Genomic DNA, 15,751 nt, shown 5'->3' with positions numbered 1-15,751 from the left:
AACCGTCTACATGTAAATCCTTCACTTTAATAAGTTGCTTCTAAAACATACCCTAGTTCAGTCTGGTAACTTGAGGACCAAGATCTCTATGGGTGAAATCCTCACATGATTTAAAATGTCTATTGATTTCAGCTGAGCAATGACTATTTATTAGAGCTGTCAAGAAATTAAAAATTAATTGCAATTAATCGCACTATTAAACAATAATAGAATACCGTTTAAATATTTTTGGATGTTTTCTACATTTTCAAATATATTGATTTTAATTACAACACAGAATACAAGGTGTACAGTGCTCACTTCATATTTTTAATTACAAGTATTTGCACTGTAAAAAAACAAAAGAAATAGTATTTTTCAATTCACCTAATACAAGTACTGTAGTGCAATCTCTTTATCATGAAAGTTGATCTTACAAATGTAGAATGATGTAAAAAAACAAAACAAAACTGCATTCAAAAATAAAACAATGTAAAATTTTAAGAGCCTGCAAGTCCACTCAGTCCTCCTTGTTCAGCCAAACAGGTTTGTTTACTTTTGCAGGAGATAATGTTGCCTACTTTCTGTTTACAATGTCACCTGAAAGTGAGAACAGGCGTTCTCATGGCACTGTTGTAGCTGGCGTTGCAAGATATTTACGTGCCAGATGCGCAAAAGATTCATATGCCCCTTCATACTTCAACCACCTTTCCATAGGACATGCATCCATGCAGATGATGCGTTCTGCTCGATAACAATCCAAAGCAGTGCAGACAGACACATGTTCATTTTCATCATCTGAGTCAGATGCCACCAGCAGAAGGTAGATTTTCTTTTTTGGTGGTTTGGGCTCTATAGTTTCCGCATTGGAGTGTTGCTCTTTTAAGACTTCTGAAAGCACAATCTACACCTCATCCCTCTCATATTTTGGAAGGCACGTCAGATTCTTTAACCTTGGGTCAAGTGCTGTAACTATCTTTAGAAATCTCACATTGGTACCTTCTTTGCGTTTTGTGAAATCTGCAGTGAGTGTTCCTAAAAGGAAAAACATGTGGTGGATCATCATCCGAGACTGTTATAGCATGAAATATATGGCAGAATGTGGGTTAAACAGAGCAGGGGACATACAATTCTCCCCAAGGAGTTCAGTCACAAATTTAATTAACATTTTTTTTTAAATGAGCACCATAAGCACGGAGGCATGTCTCTGGAATGATGGCCGAAGCATGAAGGGGCATACGAATGTTTTGCACATGTGGCACATAAATACTTTGCAATGCTGGCTACAAAAGTGTAATGCAAATACCTGTTGCCACTTTCTGGTGACACTGTAAATAAGAAGAGGGCAGCATTATCTCCTATAAATGTAAACAAAGTTGTTTTTCTGAGTGATTGGCTGAACAAGAAATAGGACTGAGTGGACTTGTAGACTCTGAAGTTTTACATTGTTTTGTTTTTGAGTGCAGATATGTAACAAACAAACAAAATCAACATTTGTAAATTGCACTTTCATGACAAAGAGATTACACTACAGTACTTGTATGAGGTGAATTGAAAAATACTATTTCTTTTACCATTTTTGCAGTGCAAATATTTGTCATAAAAATAATATACACTTTGATTTCAATTACAACACAGAACACAATATATATATTAAAATGTAGAAAAACATCCAAAATATTTCATAACTACAAGTTGGTATTCTATTGTTTAACAGTGAGATTAATCAGGATTGATTTTTTAAATGGTGATTAATTTTTTTTTTCGATTGACAGCCCTGCTATTTATACAAGTTGAAAATCTGACCGTTTAACTTATTTCCACACTATGTACCCCATCTCATCTAAGAGTAACTTCACCAGAATCTGGATGAGAGTCTCTAAAGAGACTATCATGGGAATGAAACCCATTTGCTGCATACAGTATTCTTTTATATATTGCGATCCTTATATAGATGGTAGTCAAATATAATTCTTAGTTCTTTTCCAATCCAGTTATGGAAGTTATTTTCATTCATAAATTTTAAGTCCAGAAGGATCATTACAGGGTAAGAGTTGTACAAAGGCACATAGGGAACATCCTATTTGCCAAACACTCAAGTATCAAATTTATACTTAATAATGTTAATCTAATACAATTCTCTTCCCTAGAAAAGCTGGTTACACCATTTTTGCAGAGCTACTGGTTTTGTTAAATGCATATATTTAAGAGAACTTTTTAGAAAAACAAAGGACAAAATTAAAAAGATGGTTTCTCCCATCTTCCTGGGCAACATCAACAATATCTAACAATACTATTTTCTGAGTTTTTCCAAAGTGGGGAAAGAAAACCTTAGAAATTAAAATAAAATTCACTTTTTAAGTAGTGGACATAATGACACGATAATTACAGATATAAAAAAGTGTAATTAAATGGGCATATTAAATTATTTAAACATGCCTAGAAACTAGTTATAGCATATTACACATGAATTTTAATAATCAGACGTGTTCTACCAAACGACACAAAAAGGTTAAGACTTCCATCAACTAAATGTTTTACTCTGTATTTTGATACAGATTTTCACAAAGCTAAAATGATGGTTTTAAAACAATGTTCACTAATCAAATTAACTAAATCCTTTCAAATATTCCATTTTATTAAGAAACTGCAAAATTTTAAGACTTACAAGAACTAACCTTTTATTAAAAAATAAAAGATTAATTGCTGGTTTAGGTTTCCATTTTCATAATATATAAGCCTACTCTTGCTTCATTATACAAATCCAGGAAAACACTTATGTAATAACACAGGAAATACAGTCATACATGACAACTGTTGAAAAGAATGCATTTTCTAAAGCTCACTTGAATGATAATTCAGCTATGTTCACCAAATAAACATTATACAAGACTTCGTTAATTGTTAAAAGAAACTTGTTTTATAGAAGGAAACAATTTATAATTTCTGGTATCTGACTGGATGTTAGAGTACAGTATAAAGTAAGCAACAGGAAACAGGATAAGCACACACACACACACACAAAAGGAGCTTACTTCCCGTTCAGAAGAAAACAGGTCTCAAGTGTTCCTGAAATTCACCTACATAGAAGACAGAGTAAAAACTTGTGCAGATGCAACATTGAAGTTACTGTGTCACATATCAAAAAACATTACACAGTAACAAACATATCCATTTATAGCCTCAGTTACTAGATTTAACCTTGGTTTGTAGATTTCATATGTTTGTACTAAAATATTCCATTACTATGAATACAAAACTATCTAGTACAGATAGTTTTTAAAAAATTGTTGAAATCTTTCTCTGATAAATTTTCTAAAAATTAGTTCAGCATATTTAGTCACTATCTAAAAAGAAATGAAATGTTATGGTTACTAGTTATATACCTCTACCCCGATATAATGCGGTCCTCAGGAGCCAAAAAAAATCTTATTCCGTTATAGGTGAAACTGTGTTATATCGAACTTGTTTTGGCCTCAAGCATTTCCGTTATTAATAGTCACTTCCCGCCCCGACTGACCCCTCAGAACTCCCGACCCATCCAACCGCCCCAGCTCCTTGTCCCCTGACTACCCCCTCCAGAGACCACGCCCCAACCACCCCCTCAAGACCCCACCCTCTATCTAAGCCCCCCTTCTCCTTGTCCCCTGACCGCCCCCTCCAGAGACCCCTCCGTCCCTAATCACCCCCAGGACCCCACCCCCTACCCAATCCCCCGGCTCCCTGTCCCCTGACTACCCTGCTCCCTATCCACACCCTCACCCCAACAGACCCCCCAGGACTCCCACACCATATCCAACGCCCCCGTTCCCTGTCCCCTGACCGCCACACCCCCAGAACCTCCGAACCATTCAACCCCCACTGCTCCCTGACCACCCCGCGAGACCCTCTGCCCCTCATCCAACTCCTCAGCCTCAGCCCGGCACCCTTAACACGCCGCTCAGAGCAGTGTGTCGGAGCCAGATACGCTGATCTGCTGGAGTGCGCAGCCCCGCCCCCCAGAGCACTGCTTTACCACATTATATCCGAATTTGTGTTATATCGGGGTAGAGGTGTATTTCAGCATTTGCTCCTCTACAATGTTAAATCAAGTTGATTAGTACAGTCTGTAGTCCTAAACAGCCCTAGAAATTAAATGGCTATTAGGATCCCTTTTGTTCTGTTTTCTACCTCTGGAAGAAAGCACAACTGTATTTAATTTTAGAACAGTTTAAACTATAGTCATTTGAGATCTGCAGTGTTGAATTTTTGATTATTTTTCAACAGTAATGCACAATAATGTTAAAAAACCAAACACCAAACCCCACTATTTTGCTTTCCGTAGCAGAAAATAATTTTGATTGTGGCTCCCTAGCTCTCCTTTCACTGTTTTATCTTAATATTTCTGCTTGCTTGCTGCTTTTATGTTAATTTTGTCTTGATATATTTGTCTTTATTAAAAAATACTTTGCTTATCTCAGTAAATCTATGCTTCTGCTAAATTCATCTTTTACAAGAATGCCCTGGGTAACTGGCATTTTTATCTGCAATTTTGATGTTATCTACCAGCTATCACACAACTACTACAGTACAAGTAAAGTTACAACAGGAGTTTAAAGGAAAGGAAAATTTTGTTTCAATTTGACAAAACAACAAGTCACACATTAAGAACTAGGCTTAATAGAGTTTCCAGGCTTAATAGAGTTAACTAGGTTTAATAGAGTTTTCTGAAAACTTGACAGCTTTTATAAGTAGATTGTTCCAGGGGGTTGTTTGAAGTAGTGGTAACATTACTAGAGTTTTAGATATTTTTACAATCCCATCCCATCACCATTTCCCCCACTCACTCCAAAAAATGGTCAATTTGAAGAAACTTGGGAAGGGCTACACTACTTGGTAATGTGCTCATTTTCTGGAAGTATTCTCATTAGTTGCCAGTATTGGAATGGATTGATCTTTCAATCTGTGTTTCAGCTTTTCATGTACTCTTTCTAGCATATCTACTGCAGCAACATTGGGATAAAAATATTCCCAACAGAAAAGTATCAAGTAAGAAAACATCTATACTTTAGATAAGCTATTACCAGCAGGACAGTGGGGTGGGAATAGGTACTGTTTCATATTCTCTGTGTATATATAAAGCCTGCTGCAGTTTCCACGATATGCATCTGAGGAAGTGAGCTGTAGCTCACGAAAGCTTATGCTCTAATAAATTGGTTAGTCTCTAAGGTGCCACAAGTCCTCCTTTTCTTTTTGCGAATACAGACTAACACGGCTGTTACTCTGAAATCTATACCACTGTTAGCTTTAACTCTTCGTAATTGAAACGGCTGCCACTGTAATCCAAGACCAAATATATTCAACATATTTTAAAATTCTGAACTGTTTGAATTGAGATGTCGGTCATATTATAGAATTTTACTAATATTACCATTTTACACGAAGAAACATAATTCTCTGGAAGTTTCCTTCATATGGTCAGTATAAAGAGAGGTTTCAGAGTAGCAGCCGTGTTAGTCTGTATCAGCAAAAAGAAAAGGAGTATGTGTGGCACCTTAGAGACTAACAAATTTATTTGAGATAAGCTTTTGTGAGCTACAGCTCACTTCATCGGATACATTCAGTGGAAAATACAGTGAGGAGATTTATATACACAGAGAACATGAAACAATGGGTGTTACAATACACACTGTAATGAGAGTGATCAGGTAAGGTGAGCTATTACCAGCAGGAGAGAAAAAATGTGTGTCCATTTATTGTGTACATTGGCCAAACTGGACAGTCTCTACGTAAAAGAATAAATGGACACAAATCAGACGTCAAGAATTAGAACATTCAAAAACCAGTCGGAGAACACTTCAATCTCTCTGGTCACTCGATTACAGACCTAAAAGTGGCAATTCTTCAACAAAAAAACTTCAAAAACAGACTCCAACGAGAGACTGCTGAATTGGAATTAATTTGCAAACTGGACACCATTAAATTAGGCTTGAATAAGGACTGGGAGTGGATGTGTCATTACACAAAGTACAACTATTTCCCCCCTACTGTTCCTCACACATTCCTGTCAGCTGCTGGAAATGCCCCACCTTGATTATCACTACAAAAGGTTCTCCCCTCCCGCCCTGGTGATAGCTCATCTTACCTGATCACTCTTGTTACAGTGTGTATGGTAACACCCATTGTTTCATGTTCTCTGTGTATATAAAATCTCCCTACTGGATTTTCCACTGCATGCATCCGATAAAATGAGCTGTATCTCATGAAAGCTTATACTCAGATAAATTTGTTAGTCTCTAAGGTGCCACATGTACTCCTCTTCTTTTTGAATATATAGTATTTAGAGCATCTTTAAGGCTTAGGGTTCTGGATACCAGGGACTGCTGGGACACACACATTCACTGTGTCAGAACTGATAGGCAGGCAAGGGCATAGGAGCTGCGGCATAAGCTCTGCACTACCTGCACATTCTCCCCCCCCCCCCCCCCCACACACACAGGAGTATTCCTACAGTAGCAGGTTAAAATGGCTAAAGCAGCTTTTTGCTGCCAGAGTAGCACAAAGGTGCCACAACTTTGGGCAATATTTGGACTGTTACATATAATTTTAATTTGTTTCATCAATTGATATCTATTAAAAAAGTAATGTTCGAACTTCAGATATATACCAAGTCATTAATTACTACAAGCATACATTCAAAGCCTGGATATAGCCTGAGGCAAACAATAATTTAGTGAAGGGAGAGTGCAACAGAGAAGTTTAATACAAATATCCAGAACTTGTGCCAACCAAAAAACCCTCAAATATCTTGACTTTCATGTTGCAACACCTGACTCTCCTTCCTTCACCCTTTTACTGTCAAATTTAGATTGCCATCTCACCAGGGTTTAACTATATTTTCTTCAATGTCTGAAAATTGCCTTGCACATCTATGGCATTAAGAAGAATAGTAAACAGTAAGCACATTGAATTTTTTGGCACACATTCAAAAATTAGCCACTGAAAGCCTAATCACAAGTTATTTAAAATACAGTTTACAGGGTTTAAAATAATAAAAAAAGTAAATGATGGAAACAATACATTATAAAGCCGTTTATTTAAGGCTTGCCATATTATGTTTTCAATTCACAATTTGAGAGGTAGATAAGATGGGGAATGATTATACACAAGGCTTCTCAGTAACCTATTATAAACGTAGTCTCATAGTATTTTTGACATTTCAATAAAAGCCATGAATAGGACATTTTATCACTGGACTTGAAACAGATGCACCTTCTGTTGACATAAATGTATTTATGTATAGTTTTTAACATAGCTATAATTGTATTAGAAATGTAAATGTCAAGCACACAGAAAAGAAATTATTTGAAAGACCCATTGCTGTAAAGGCATAGAACAAAGGGTACCATAGAGAATTTAATGTGATAATACCTGATTAATGCAGTTCTCTGCCAGTTAAGTTCTTGTACAACTAGTCAGGTAAGGATACAAATGACAGAGCAAATATTGTTTCAACATGCCTAATATGGGCAGGGCGAAGGAGAAGCTGTGCCTCAAAGGCCTGCCTCAAACATATCTTGCCCAGAAAGTAATATAACTCCACCTTAGTTTTTCTGACTGTCAGAAATACAGTGGAATCCTAGTAACTACATAGCCTCTGTGTAGATATCGTCTCTAATTACTTCTTTATTTCACACTTTTGTTTAAAAATGTGACCTGCAAAGGAAAAAAAAACTGAGTTGTGCCCTTTATTTCTCTATAGCAACACTTCCAAGGTTTTTTTGCTGCTTTTTTATATTAAAAACATTAGAGTGACTGTCAATTCAATTTGAGATTGAGTAAAAAACATTCAGATATAGATCTCTTCAAATATTTTTAAATTCCTTTAAAAATAATTTTCAGCCCTCTTGCCTTCTATCTAGGCAGAGATCAATCAACCAAATAAGCTCAGGTACCCTCTTCCCTCTAACTGCACAAACCTTACTGCATCTTGTTGCCTATTCGTCCCCAGTTCAGTGATGGTGCTATTGTTACTGGTGAACACCCTCTTGAAGAGCTCAGGGAAGAAACCCAGCTCTGCCAAATACATGAACTAAACTAAGAGAAAAATTCTCTATTTTTTTTTCAGTTAGCATCCTGTTAGGAGATACCCATAACTTCGAATTTTCAAAAGATGGAAGCATGATTTCAAGTTCATAGCGTCCCTTCAGTACCTTGTTACTCAGTTACTCTGGCTGACTGGAAAACTAATAGCTTAGGACATTACAATTATCAAAGAAGGAAAACTCAAGCAACTAGGAGAGAATAGATTTTTATTTATATTACTATAATGCTTAGAGGGCACCAATCAAGCATCAGCGCAGCCAAGTGCTGTACAGACATATATTAGGGACAGACAGACTCTTCCCCAAAACGCTCTATCTTACAACAAGGCGTAACAGATATATAAGAATCCAAAAAGGAGAGAAAGTAGGGGTAAAGCAGGTTATTGTATATTAAACAGAGGTCTGTGGCTCATCACCTGTCTAGCCATTTCAGCTAGTGATACTTCATAGGCATCATACTATAGGGGTGCTTTAAGGCGGAAACTGAAAGATAAGGTAGTGATTTTGTGGATTTTTTATGGGCACTTTTATTACATGGCATTTTATTCAGCTATTTAAACTTTGCATTTTATTAAAGCCTATTTTACTCAGACAGTTGACAAAAACAGTTGGGGGTAAAAATCTTTGTTAGAAATCCGGAAGCCTCAGTCTTTTAATGGAGATCTGAGAATGCTCTCAACTCCTTTTCTCTGGTTTTCCAAAGCAATAGCAAGCAAAGAAAAAAAAGACAACTACATCTGATAGTCCTAATCTTTAAATCTTTTCAGGTTCCCCTCTGTATACAAATAATGGAGCAAAAAGCACAACTATTTTTCTTTTGCAGATCACCTTTAGTGTTACCCACCATACTGACTCACAAAATGTGTTAAAATCTTCAAATCAAGAGTTGAGGACTTCAGTAACTCAGATAGAGGTTATGGAGCTATTACAGGACTGGGTGGTTAAGGTTTTATGGCCCATGATGTGCAGGAGGTCGACTAGATGCCAGTCTATGATCTCTGGGGGAGTGATTGGATGTCAACTGTTTCTGATGAACTTTGCAGCCTACACTAAACTGTTCTTTATTTGGTCACCAAGCTGCCATGAGCTGTGTCCCTTCTATCACCACCTTATGGCGGCCAAGGAAGTTGAACAATGCTACTGTATGTTGGGAATATGGGTGACTCAGGAAGGATATCAGCAGCAAGACCTTTGGTACCTTATTTCCTCTGTTGGTGGACAAGGGAAGGAAGGGCAAGAAGAAAACATCATACATTTATTGATGCATAAGTGTAAATCAGGCCAAGTTGCCTAATTTCAGTTCCCCTGGGTTTTTTCCAGTAATAGTTTTCAGGAACATAGGATGTTTATAAACAGGATCCAGCTCTTCCCTTTAACGAAGGATAAGGTTTCACACTTTGCATGAAGAGACCTGGGAGGACCATTGTTGGCACAGCTGTCTCTAGTAAGAAATACAGTTCTATACACAAAATGAGGACTGGGAGTGCTGCTATAATTTTTGAAACTGACTTCAGGTATCTCTTGCCCCAATGCTAGGTCCAATTTAATGAGTCCATCTGGTGCGACAGTCTTAGGATATGGATAAGATAGGTTTCGCGTATGTGGACAGAGTAGATTTCCCCATGCACTCACAAAGGCCATTACCCTCCACTATTTGCTACAGTGACCCCTAAACTTCCTCTTTACCAACTTCTTACGCATAGTTCACCATGGTTTATAGAAGACATGTGACAGATGAAGCAAGAGGGGAGAACAAACAGAACACCACTGGCTGAAGTCTTCTATCTGTATTGGAATTGGTCAGACTTGGCAGATAATTTTTATTTTTTTTTTTTAAAGAAATTGTGTGCTGTGGTCATGCAGGAAGCAAAAAGATTTCTTTGCTTTTGCTCTAGCTTCTGCACAGCTGAACTATTTTGAGTAGTTGTCAGTTTAGTGAATCTGACATACCTTCACCTACTTATAGAGTCAATCTTTTTTTGACTTAAAGAATTTTCCTGATATTTTTGCAGACTAAATTACTCTGATTTGGACTGAGCTTTCTAGTGGTATGGAAAACAAAACACTGTTTTGAGGAGACAAACACTGCATCTCCTCTGCATTTCAGCCAGTGCCACTCACTACTATAGAAGTGTTGCAACAGCTTCAGACTGCAGATTGGACTCATTCTTCCTTTGCTGGTAAAGGCCAGCATGGAAGTACTTGGTCCACTATTGTTGGCTGAGATGGTCAATATTTTTCTTACAGGATGGAGAGAGAAAATGGAGGCAAGGATTCCAGTGGCTCTCAGAGAATCTAAATGCTCAAGGAACAAAACACTTCCTAGTGATAATTTAATTACCAACTAGTTACCAATCACACATTTTGGGGAAATTCATTGGGATGGTTGTGGCCAGGCAATTTTGGCATTTTCTTCATTCTGGGCAATCTGGTTATAGCCCTAGATAATGGGTAGCAACTACATTCTGTTTGTATTAATTGATTAGTTGCCTAAAAGATCTGACTCAAACACAAGCTACGGCTTGATACAGGAATCAAATGGTGAAATGCAAGAAGTCGAGCTAGATGATGACAATAGTGACTTCTGGACTTAAAATCTTAAAATCTTTCTGGACTTAAAATCTTAAAATCCTAGGGATACATGAAGACAAAAAAAGTCTTTTGACATGGTTGACAGTGAATTTTTGTTGCCTCCTTTGCAAACAACAGTGGAGGTGCTTGAATTTTTCTGAGAAAACCCAATAGGCAGTTGTGTGGAATTGTTCTTCTGTCCTGAGATGTCTTCCTTAAAGGATGCTATCGGAGACTATATTGCCATCTCATTTTCAAAGTAAATGACAGCTACTGAGTAGGCAGGTTAACAAGGAGACAAGGATTGTGAAGTACTGAGTATATAGATGACTCCCAGCTCTGTATCTCCATCATAGATATTAGGCCTGAGAAACAGAACAAAACTCCATTTATAAACATTTGAGGCTTGGACAAAGGCTAGCTGGCTGAGTGATAATATTGATGGGCTTCAGGAAGCAGCCAGAAACTATATATCAGCACTCTTCCCTGAGTGAGACCACCAATTGTACAAAACAGGTGCACAATATGAAGGTGCTAGAGACCAGGCTAGGGATCCAAATGGTGACTATGGCCAAGAGCATTTTGTTTCCATCTGCACTTAGTGAGAAGAGTGGCCACCTATTCTCTCTGATATGGACCTTGCCAAAATTATCAATGCTTTTGTCACCTCAAGATTAGATTACTTTAATGAACTCTACATGAGGCTTCATATTGAGACCATTCAGAAGTTGAACCTAGTGCAGGATGTTGCAGCCTACTCAGTAAGTGGAGCTGCATATTGACAGCATATTAAATGTGCTCTTGATCTAATAGCTTCCTATAAGCTTCTTGATGGATTCAAACTTTTGACTTTAGTCCAGGGGTCAGCAACCTTCAGCACATGGCCCATCAGGGTAATCTGCTGGCGGGCCGCGAGACATTTTGTTTACATTTATCATCTGTGGGCCCGGCCCCCCCGCAGCTCCCAGTGTCCACGGTTCACAGTTCCCAGCCAGTGGGAGCTGCGGGAAATGGCGGGCTGCAGGGATGTGCTGGCCGCCACTTCCCACAGCTCTCATTAGCTGGGAACGTCGAACTGCGGCCACTGGGAGCTGCAGGGCACCATCCCTGTGGACGGTCAACGTAAATAAAATGTCTTGCGGCCAGCCAGCAGATTACCCTGATGGGCCGCATGCTGAAGGTTGCCGACCCCTGCTTTAGTTTATCAAGCCTAAAGTGGTTTGGGACCTAGCTACTCAATAAGCTGCTTTTCCCCTTATGACATACTGTCAGAATTAAGATCTGCAGAGGCATGCAAAAGGTGGAACCCCCTTAGTACAGATGAGAGAAAACTGATGCCAGGGTATTGAATGAAGGGTCCTTAACTATAGAATTTACTTCCATACTTCACCAGAGCTTCGATTTGTTCTTTATTCAGGCATGCTGCTAATTCTGCTTTTGTTTCTCAGGAGGGATGGGCTGCAAGTTGGGGAAGAATACATTTACGAGGAGTCGTTTTTGTATTTTGAGTTTAATTTGTGGCAGTGGGATACAGCCGAAAGGATGAGTACATATACATTTTATTTATAAATTTTTAAAAACCAAGCAAAATAAGTTAGATCATTTGTTCTTGCTTGCATTTTTGGGAAAGTGTGTCTTTCAAATTCATTTTGAACCTTGAGAAACCTTGAGTAGGGGTGGGGCCAGGAGAAGACAAAGAATCAGCTCTTCTTGTTCTTGCTCCCCCCTCACCAAATACAGGGACAACCAGATTTTGAATCTGCACTATGGATGAGAGCAAGGTTAAAGATGAGTCTTTAAATTGACAGAACGTTACTCTTTCCTCCTTCCTCCCAGCAAGATGTCTTTTTGCTGCTCAGAGTGATAGAGTACACACTGTGCCACATTTTTTTCCACATTGCTAGTAGAAATGTTTAAATATCTTTTTTTTTTTTTGGGTCACTGCTCAAGTCACCCTGGATACAACAGAAACAAACAAATTATATAGTTTTATTACAGACATTTGTTAAGATAAGTCTTTGTATAATGTCCCTGAAGTTTTTATTGGATATGTTATCCACTTCCTGACAAAAACTGTTGGGTAGTGTTATCGTTGTCAAAGAATGTTTTTCAACTCAGAGGTAGATGCACTTAATAAATTATAAGGCCAGACAGGACCACTGCGATCATCTAGTTTGACTTCCTGCATAACACAAACCATGGTACTTCAGTGAAATAGTTCTTCGTTGAATTAAAGCACATCTTTTAGAAAAATATCCAATCTTGATTTAAAGCCAGTGACAGAGAATCCACCACAAGCCTGGGAAAGTTGTTCCAATGATTAATTACCCTCACTGTTTAAAATGTGCACCTTATTTCTTACCTGAATTTATCTAGCTTCAACTTCTAACAATTGGATGTTGTTATAACTTTGTCTGCTAAATTAAAAAGCCCTCTGATCAAAATTTTCTGTGCCCCATGTAGGTACTTAGGACTGTAATCAAGTCACTTCTCTTTGCTAAACTAAACAGATTGAGCTCCTTGAGTATTTTACTATAAAAGTCATGTTTTCAAATCCTTTAATCATTCATGTGGCTCTTCTCTGAAACCAGTCCACTTTATCAACTTCCCTCTTAAACTGAAGACCCCAAAACTGGACACAGTATTCCAGCAACAGTCACACTAATCCCAAATACAGAGGTAATATAATCTCACTGTTTATAATCTCACTGTTTATAATCTCACTGCAATCCAAGGACTGCATTAGCCTTTCTGGACACAGTGCTGTACCGGGAGCACATATTCAGCCCATTATCCACCATGTTCACCAAGTCTCAAACCTGTACAACACTTTCAAAAGACAAGTCTGGGAGTTTAAATTCATCACTCTGCTAGATGCTAAAAACCATGGACTGAAGCGAGACATTGGATTTATGATTTATTACAATCTGTAACCCACTAACCACCTCTTTTTGTCCTATGACTATAGAAGTGTTAACAGGCCACTCTACCTTGAATGACCACGTAGAATATGTACTAACTAATGACTCAACCACTCCCAGTCTCTATTCAAGCCTAAATTAATTGTACCCAGTTTGCGAATTAATTCCAATTCAGCAGTCTCTCGTTGGAGTCTGTTTCTGAAGCTTTTTTTGTTGAAGAATAGTCACTTTTAGGTCAGAAATCGAGTGACCAGAGAGATTGAAGTGTTCTCCGACTGGTTTATGAATCTTATAATCTTGACATCTGATTTGTGTCCATTTATTCTTTTATGTAGAGACTGGGAGTGGTTGAGTCATTATGTGTGTATATAAATGTGTGTATATAAATCTCCTCACTGTATTTTCCACAGTATGCATCTGATGAAGTGAGCTGTAGCTCACGAAAGCTTATGCTCAAATAAATTGTTTAGTCTCTAAGGTGCCACAAGTACTCCTTTTCTTTTTGCGAATACAGACTATTAGGACGAGACTGGGTATTACAGAAGATACCGGATACATTTCTAATATTAAATTGCAGGCTTTACAACACCATGCTGCACAGACAATTTAAACAGAAGTTCACCAAGTGAGCTGTGTGTCCAACCTCCATTGAATGTTTTCCTTTTATTTCTTAATCTCTCCTCTGAGGCAACTGCAAGGTTGAGGGAACAGAGATAATCCCAACCTTAGGACGGAAGAATCCAATGCACCGCTACAGACTAGGGACTGAATGGCTAGGCAGCAGTTCTGCGGAAAAGGACCTAGGGGTGACAGTGGATGAGAAGCTGGATATGAGTCAGCAGTGTGCCCTTGTTGCCAAGAAGGCCAATGGCATTTTGGGATGTATAAGTAGGGGCATAGCGAGCAGATCGAGGGACGTGATCGTTCCCCTCTATTCGACATTGGTGAGGCCCCATCTGGAGTACTGTGTCCAGTTTTGGGCCCCATACTACAAGAAGGATGTGGATAAATTGGAGAGAGTCCAGCGAAGGGCAACAAAAATGATTAGGGGTCTAGAACACATGACTTATGAGGAGAGGCTGAGGGAGCTGGGATTGTTTAGTCTGCAGAAGAGAAGAATGCGGGGGGATTTGATAGCTGCTTTCAATTACCTGAAAGGGGGTTCCAAAGAGGATGGCTCTAGACTGTTCTCAATGGTAGCAGATGACAGAACGAGGAGTAATGGTCTCAAGTTGCAGTGGGGGAGGTTTAGATTGGATATTAGGAAAAACTTTTTCACTATGAGGGTGGTGAAACACTGGAATGCGTTACTTAGGGAGGTGGTAGAATCTCCTTCCTTAGAGGTTTTTAAGGTCAGGCTTGACAAAGCCCTGGCTGGGATGATTTAACTGGGAATTGGTCCTGCTTCGAGCAGGAGGTTGGACTAGATGACCTTCTGGGGTCCCTTCCAACCCTGATATTCTATGATTCTATGATTCTATGAATACAGACTAACACGGCTGCTCTGAAAGCAGAGAATGCAGATTTAATTAAAATGTGGATACCCTCTCCTCGTCACTGAGTATCCATGGAAGAGACTTAGTATTACAGAAGATACCGGATACATTTCTAATATTAAATTGCAGGCTTTACAACACCATGCTGCACAGACAATTTAAACAGAAGTTCACCAAGTGAGCTGTGTGTCCAATCTCCATTGAATGTTTTCCTTTTATTTCTTAATTTCTCCTCTGAGGCAACTGCAAGGTTGAGGGAACAGAGATAATCCCAACCTTTTTCCAGCCAAGCGTAAACAAAATGTTTTTCTTTGTATTAGGATGGGCTCTTTGCTTAGTCATTTTTCAAAAAGCATGAGTGACCAGAAAAAATAATATTTTTAAAGTAAATTTTCTCCAGTTTATTCATAGCATTTTTATCTACATTAGAATATGCAGTCAACACTTTATTTAATGGCGCAGGAGAAGAGGTAGAATTCATACCTTTACAGCTGCTATCACTTAGGCCTGGTTACATAACATGTTTGTAACCAAAGTACCTAAGTTGTTAAGGGCAGGGTGAATAAAAATCAATTATTTAAAAAATAATGATAATCAGTTTTTTTGATACAGTGCTTTTTGAGGAAAAAACCTATCATTTTAATTAAGATATCGTTGAGCTATAATGTATCATCGTGGAATAGGGATTATAAATTCTAAT

At 38.3% G+C, this 15,751-nt stretch overlaps 1 protein-coding gene across 1 annotated transcript in view; it reads right to left on the bottom strand.

Moving 5' to 3' along the window:
* PKP4 (plakophilin 4) overlaps nt 1–15,751 on the bottom strand; it is a 242,515-nt gene that overhangs the window by 202,533 nt on the left and 24,231 nt on the right. The window lies entirely within an intron of this gene.

This window comes from Lepidochelys kempii, chromosome 11 (assembly GCF_965140265.1).
Source record: "Lepidochelys kempii isolate rLepKem1 chromosome 11, rLepKem1.hap2, whole genome shotgun sequence".
In the NCBI taxonomy this organism is placed as follows: Eukaryota; Metazoa; Chordata; order Testudines; family Cheloniidae; genus Lepidochelys; species Lepidochelys kempii.
The sequence above is the reverse complement of the archived record's forward strand: the minus strand, read 5'-3'. Positions and strand labels throughout refer to the sequence as shown.